The sequence below is a fragment of the Durio zibethinus genome, chromosome 20, assembly GCF_047325235.1.
Source record: "Durio zibethinus cultivar Kanyao isolate XHJ-2024 chromosome 20, ASM4732523v1, whole genome shotgun sequence".
Classification (NCBI taxonomy): Eukaryota; Viridiplantae; Streptophyta; class Magnoliopsida; order Malvales; family Malvaceae; genus Durio; species Durio zibethinus.
In genome coordinates, this window is record NC_143181.1 from 9,305,619 (window position 1) to 9,313,858 (window position 8,240).

Consider the following 8,240-nt stretch of genomic DNA (forward strand, 5'->3'; position numbering starts at 1 on the left):
CATCTATTCTGTTCAAATATGATTCTTCTATAGAGGTGAAGATTGAATCAGAAAAAAGAGTTGAAAAAAAGAAATTGTTTGCCACCTGGCTATACCCCTACATTAGGAGAAGTCCACTTACTTCTCAAGCACAATAACTTGAAAAGTCTCTTTGACATATAGAGTGGTATGACCCCTTCAATGCATGAGGCTTTTGTGAGAAGTTTGGACATATAACGTATCTCTTATCAGTGGAGGTTAACTACTCACTAATCATGGATATGATATAATTTTGGGATCCCTTTCTATTAGTGTTTTATCTTCAATAAGGTTGATCTAGTACCAATAATTGAGGAGTACTCAACTCTGATAGGTATGCATCTATTATATCAAAACAGAACATACATGAAGAAATATAAATCAGGAAGTCACAGAAAGCTAAGTCAGATGCTAGGGGTTGTAAAGGAGACTATAGATTCACACATTCGAGAGAAAGGTGATCATAAAGGTATTCCATGAGAGGTTCTCCGAGATTTCATTACCAAGCACCCGGATGATGACTAGGGAATGAACATATTTTCTCTAGCCATATATGGGTTGGTCATCTTCCCTAAGGTTTTAAGGCACATTGAGATAGAAATGGTGGATCTATTTGAGTAGATTGAATGAAGTTGCAACCCTTCATCAATTATCTTGGTAAAAACTATCAGATTTTTAAGTTTTTGTAGGCAAATGGATAAAACACGCTTTATGGGTTGCATACCCTTATTATATGTGTGGATGAAAAGCCATTTTGAATGTAAGAAAGTGCCTTCACTAAACTTTTTCTCCACACTCAAAATTCGATTAGAGAATTCTGTCAGAGCACTTGGCAAGAGTCAAGAACTCAAAAAGAATGAAAATGTTTACTATAAGGACTCAATGCTAGCCAGGTAAGATGGTTAGCTCTATGGATAGGCAGAGAACCTATGCTTTACCAATGTGAAGATGAGATAGGGGTCACATTTCTAGGCTTATAGGGGTTAACAAGTTATGCCCCATTAATGGTAAGGAGGTAGCACGGAGCTGAATAGTTTATTCCCATGAACCACAAGCTCGACCAGTTTGACTGCTCATATGGGGAGCCCAAAACCTTCCAAAAGATTGATAGCATAATCAAAACCTAGAAAAAGCCCAAAAGAGTAAGCCTAGTATCATTCACAGATTGAGATATTCAGGGATATTTGGCTTGGAAGAGGAAGAAAGGTCAGGAGATTGCATCTGGGCCTTAGGATTATCACTTACCAAAAAAGCCTGATAAACAGCTTTCAGAATCAGAGCATGAAATGAAAAAAGAGAAACTGAGACAAGAGGTCTTGAAGCTGTAGGAAGAAAAAGACCAATGGAAAAACAAAGCAAAAAAACTATAAGTCCAAGCCCATAGAATTTCCAAAGAATATAGCAAGGCTCAAAAAATTGTTAGAGAGCAGGATGATGCCCTAAAAAAGCTAAAGGAGTTACAACATGAGCATAAAAGGTTGTGTATACAGGTATAAGCCAAAGAAATAAACAATAATGAGTTGACTCACGAAAATGAAGAGTTGAAGGAGGAGCGCAACCACGTTGAATCAAGGTTGAGTAAGAGAATCAATGCTTCTCGGATCACATCTTGACTCTAACATTAAAATTGAGGGAACAAAAAAATCATGTCAGGACCTTTATAGAATAGCATAGAGAATTATCCCATTAGGTATGGTGTGACAAAAGAGAAGAGTTAAGAAGACAGAGGTACATAGAACATCTTACTGCTCATATAGACAAAGCTATAATCCAAGCAGGGGAAATGACAAAAAAGATTGAGACTCTGAAGGCATTGATCACACAAGTAGGGGAGCATGGGCAAAAATTGTTTAACTTTATTGATAAAGCTAAGGACTTGTATAAGCAAGTTAGACATTTCTATAGAGGAACAGTATTAGGTTTAATGTAAAATAGACTTCTGAGGAATAAATGAAAATTTCTTTTTGTTGGATCTTTTTCAAATGGCAAATATTTTTACTTTTTATCTTCTTTCATTTGCATTACATTCATTCATGCACTCATTATCATAGCATTATCATTGAATCTTTAATTGTGGTGCTAATGTGCAAGAATAGCTTCTCATCAATACAACATTTAGGCTCGAGCTAGGAAGACGGAACAGGATAATACAAGTCATTTTGAAAAAAATAGACAAAGCCCAAGAAGCATTAGAAAGAAAGTTGAGCTAAATTCTAAAGGCCCTGAAAAGGATAAATATGGAAAAAATCAATGAAAGAAGATACTTTACAAAAAGCTACTAATTCGACATACCCTCCAGGCTTCAGCCCATTATAACATCGAACCACACCATTCTTTCAGCCTCAACAAGCAGCTCATTCAAAGGTAGGTCACGAGAATGTCCAAAGCTATGATAACTTGTTTTTATCGAGAAAGCAGCTGAGCCCATTCAACCTCCTACTATAGATGAGGACAAAGAAAAAGATAAGCCACAGGCAGCTATGCCCTTGAAAGACTCTAAAACTGGTCAAGCTATGAACAGACTTAAAAAAAGACTAAAGGCTATAAAGGGAATAAACTTTTATGGATCTATAGATGTAATGGGACTTTGCTTGGTACCAGATGTAGTGATACCACCAAAATTTAAAGTACCAAAATTTGAAAAGTATGATGGTACCAAGCGTCCTATCACATATATTAGTATGTATTATCGTAAAATGGCTGCACATGCTAGTAATGAAAAATTATTCATACATATGATTCAAGACAGTTTGACTAGATTTACGATAAAATGGTATGTCTAATTAGATGGGACTCATATCAAGACATGGAAGGATCTAACTAGATATTTTATTAACTAGTATTGGTACATCATTGACATGAATCCTGATCGTCTCTCCCTACAAACAAAAGGAAAAGAAGGTGTTTGAATCTTTCAAGCAATATGCTCAAAAGTAATGGGATGTGGCTGCCCAAGTACAACTCCTTTTAATAGAAAAAAAAAACCACTGTGCTATTTGTAAGTACTCTAAAATTACCTTATTATGAGAAGATGATCAAGAATGCAACTAAGAATTTCGTAGACATGGTGATTTCAAGAAAGTCTTTCAAGAAAATGGCAAGTTTGAAGAAGATGAGTCTTTTAATAAAGCACCTAAGAAAAAAAAAGTGAGACTCAGGTCGTGAGTCTTAAGAGGCAGCAATTCAGAAGCTATTCTTGATCTACCTACCTACATACCATCACATAATAAGCCATACTTCTACATCTCTATACCAGTTAACTACTCGACCATCTTATCCATCTTTTTCAATCTCCATCTCACCCAATCAGCACCATAAGCAATACTAGAGAATCATGAACCAGAGAAAGATAACCTTTGGCCCCATACCTATGAGCTATACAGAGTTATATCAAAAGCTTTACAAAAACCATTTAATAGCTCCTGTCCTTGCAAACTAACTTAAACCTCCTTACCCCAAGTGGTATGATTTCAATGCCCATTACGACTATCATTTCAAAATGGTAGGGCATTCTACTGAAAACTATGTCCTTTTTAGATATATGGTACAAAATTTGATTAAAGAAGGGTTGGTAAGCTTTAATGCAAATGAAAGTTCTGTACCTAATGTCAGTGAAAGCCCTTTGCCCAATCATAAGATTAATGTTTTGGACACGGATAAAAGACATGTGAAAAGGAGAGTAGATGAGCTTAAGATGCCATTCGACCAGCTATTAAGGCTTTACATAAAGCTGGAATGATACAACTAATGACTTCATGCACTTATGTAAAAAAATCTAACCTAGCTCAGATATATAAATATCATGGTAGGACATCAAGTCATTCAATTAACATCTGCAAACAATTTCATGGTGAAATTCAAAAATTAATGGACTCCCGCCAAATAAAGTTGTATGAAGAGTCGAAAGCTTTAAAGGACACTGAGGTAGCTATGACAGATAAGTGGGTGCCAAAACCTGTAGTTATACGTTATAAAGAGAAACTATAATCAACTGGGAATAAGTTTGTTCCCAAACCAGTAGCCTTCAAAGTTTCACACCTATTTTCTTATAAAAATAATAAAGCAGTACTCTAGAATTATGAATGTGGGGTAACAATTCAAGGGCAACTGAAGGATATGCTAAAAGCTAAAATTGCTTACATAATAGGAGTAAGGGGCATAACTAGAAGTGAGAGATATTATACTCCAGAAACTTTGAATAAATCAACCACTATGGAGTCCCAATACACCTAAAACCAATAGTGCTTTAGACTATTAATAACCCGATCTAAGGTGCTCGACATCAATATACTATACCTTTTCTCTAACAAAATGAAAGTTCATTCCCAAAAAATAGATGTGATGAGCAAAACACATATTAAGGCAATCTTCAAGAATAGCTATGCATTTTAAGTTATTCATCATATTTTTAAGGATCATGCTTAAGAAGCAAATGTGTAGGCTGAGACCTCAGCCAACTCATTTGATTTCAATAAGGATTCCCTCTCACATTTGTCTTCTTCAACATCAAAAGTTTCATTATCAAAAGACTTAAACTCTTTAGGATGAGTAAGATTCTGAGCTAGAATAATGGTGAAAAGCACTCAAAAGAAGATGAAAGATAAAAAGATTTCTCAAAATAAGAAAAATAAAGACATGAATGAGGAGCTAACTAAAAAGGAAAAGAAGAAAGAACAAAAGCATTAATGGCAAGTTAAGGAGCAAAGAAGGTAAAAAGATGATGAGGTTAGATCTTAAAAGAAAAAAAACCAAAAAAGAAGGAAAGTCAACTAAAAAAGTTAGTCTGACTTAAAAAATGAGGAAAAAAAGATGATTTTTTAAATCAAAATCAATTTGAGCACATAGCTTGTCAATATTCAAGACCTATTCTCCTCAAGTCTGAGCATTTTCTTCAACTCTTCGTAACTCTTCCTCTGACTTCAAATTGAGTTAGTAGGCCATCTTGTTATAGTTTCGACCAGTGATGATCAATGGGACGAGGTCGTTATCTTTATACCTGAGCTAACCCTTTTTGGGCTTTACCCTAAAAATCACTTCTCCTTTAAAACAAGCACTAGTAAACATGGAGAAAGAGTACATACCAAAGCAAAAAAAAAAAAAAAAAGTGATTGGAAAGAGAAAAACTTTAAAGTTGGGAAAAACATGAAATCTCTTTAGGTTAAAAAATTTAGGTCGGATTAATAGCTAGAAAGTAGAAAGGTAAAAAATGAAGGCCCCAACAGCTCTTTATATAGTTTCATCTTAGATCAGATGAATAGTTCATATTGTGCCATATGTCAAAACATTATTGGAGAGTGTCTTTTCACCTTTCTAATTTTAGATTTTATCACCCAAAAATCGCTCTCCACATTAAATGCGATCTCACCCACTTGAACTAGTCAAACCAGCCATACCAAACAAAAATTTTAAGTCAAACCTGTTTAGTGAACCAATTGCCAGGTTCATACATAAGGAACAAAGTTTAGAAACACTAAGTTCCACATTAGCTAGACAAATCTTGCTAACTTGCCCAATCTTCTTCATTTTCACCTTAGGCCATCTAAAGCAAAGTCGTTTCGATAATCCTTGAACAAACCATATACCTAATCTAAAGTCCATGTGCAAGATCAGACTGACACTAGGTAGGCATAGGCCAAGACTGTTCAAATGGAGTTGAACAACAAATGTAGGCCTTTAATGCTTGCACGTCTGCCTCACAAACATTCGACCTTACCATAAGAGGTTGAATCTATAGTAATTCTTCAAAGCCCGTATTCGTAAAGATCAAGGTCAAGTTCATAAACATATACAAAAGCAAATTAATCACATACCCGACAATCTAATACTCATACTATTTGATGAGGGGACAGAATGTTAGGGACATTTAGTGGTCTAAAAGGTATTCTAGTCTTTTTCCTTTATTATAGGCTGCCAGTAAATAACCAAGGGCATTTTAAACTTTTAGATCAACCTGACATGTCAAACCAACCTAGTATGTCAGTGCCACATCAGCTTGGCCATGTCACTTTTATCCTCTATAGGTCTATTGCCTCCTATCTATAAAAATGGACACCCAAGTATTATCATTCCATTATGCCTTATTCTTAATTCTTTACTTTTCTCTCTTTTTTATCTCTTTCATACTAATCTCTAACTTGTAAATTGGAGTGCAAACGTAAGAACACTATTTACTTTACTTCTAACTACTCTTTTTTATTTCTTGTCTTTCTAGGATTACCCTAAAGTTGAAGCTCGACACAAACATATTGTCATTTGATAATTAAACCAAAATCATTTGGTAACTTAATCAAAAGATTTATTTAATTAGTTCATGTATTCATATTTAAAAAATGACATCCAATAAGTTTGGGATTCAAAGTTTAATACATGTAAGATTTTTTCTATCTTTGGAATATGGACTCTTTTATACAAAAAAAAATAGTTAAAAGCTACACCATTATTAATTGAGTCAAAGGTGCCTTGTTTAAGGAATCACCTCTTATTTGCCTTATTTTTTTTACTTAAATTCACATTTGGCATTGAAATTATAGAAACATACAAATGATACATGGATGAAAGAATGTTGCACTCTAAACTTTTAAATAGTATACATTAATCCAAATTATTCTAATACCTTTAACCTAACCCACCTATATATGGCATATTTTAACTAAGATAGTCGCACCATGAATATACTACGTACATGTTAATTATATAGAAATGCTAAATATTTTGTGAAAATTCTATGTTGACTCTACGTACATGTCATGTAGCATTTAATAATAATTGGTCTATTTTGGATAATACTTTTAGATTATGGTTAAATATATATATATATATATATATACATTTTAAAAGATTGATAGTTTTATATGACGTATTCATTATATGATAATATTGGTAATAAAGGCACCATGTGGACAATTGGGTTAGTGATATTAAAAGTTTGAATTAATGTGATACATATTTTGAAAATTTAAAATACAAGTTGTACATTTCTTAAATATATATATAAGTTTGTACATTTTTATTCATATTACACTAATCATACATTTACAATTTTGATATCAAATGTTTAATTCATTTTTTAATTAATGGTGGATTATTAAATCCCCAATTGCTATGATGACTCAGAAACTTGTAATGTCACATTCGCTTAGGGAAAAGACATAGCCAATCAAGTCAAAGCCTGACATTTAAAACATGAAGAAGATTCTATTTCTTTTCATATTTAAAGTGGTGTCTCAGAGTATTTCTATTTATCAGTCATGTGATATAGGCTTGAGTTAGACATTCAATTACTTCAATTTGAAGTATTCGGAGGACGTCTTGCATATATTAAAATTATATTAAATGTATATAAAAGGTTAATAGCACGTATGGTCCTTAAATTATAAGCCAAATTCTATATTGGTTCTTAAATTTTAAAAAGTTCTAATCGGGTCCTTAATTACCCAAACGTGTGTCAATGTGGCATCTCTCTGCTAGATCTTTTAAATTGATGACAAATCCTACATAGCATGACACATAATCTGAAAAACTTGTATGACGTTAAATTTTTTGAATGCCAACTAAACAAATAAACAAAGCAAAAGAATTTTTAACATTTTACCTAAAAAAAATAAGCATCTAAAGAAAATATACTTGTTAGATCTTGTAAAATTTTAAGGTGTTGAAGAGAAAGGGGGAGCTAAGGTTTGAAAGGGAAGAGCTACGGGTGTTTAAAAGGAAAACAAAGGGAGTTTGAAAGCGAAAAGCTAGGGGTTGAAAGTAAAGAACCCATTGAAGGTTGAAAGGCAAAGTTAAAGGTTGAATGGGATGCGTTATAGGTTGCCATATGGAACATATAGACTTGTCACTTGTTTGTCATTATGGTTAAGAAGCTTGAATTAGGACATCATTGACTAACAATAACCCAGGTCATCAGTTGTTCATTTGTAACAACTATGAAGTAAGAACACAACATTTTATTTTTTTAAATGGGTAATTTAATAGATATTTAAGAACACAAAAAATTGTGTGTATTTTTTTGAAATGGGTAGCAAGTAGCAACAACAGGTAGCAAATCATAGTTTTTATGATTTTTATTTCTTTAATTTACTGTGTTTTTATTCATTTAATTTTGTGATGATTTTTTTTAAAATTTGCAGCAACTTTGTGTATGTGAGTTTTTTTCAATGGTGTGATTCTCCAATAAATGAACACAATAAGGTAGTCATTTTGAAAACTTCAATCGCATTGCC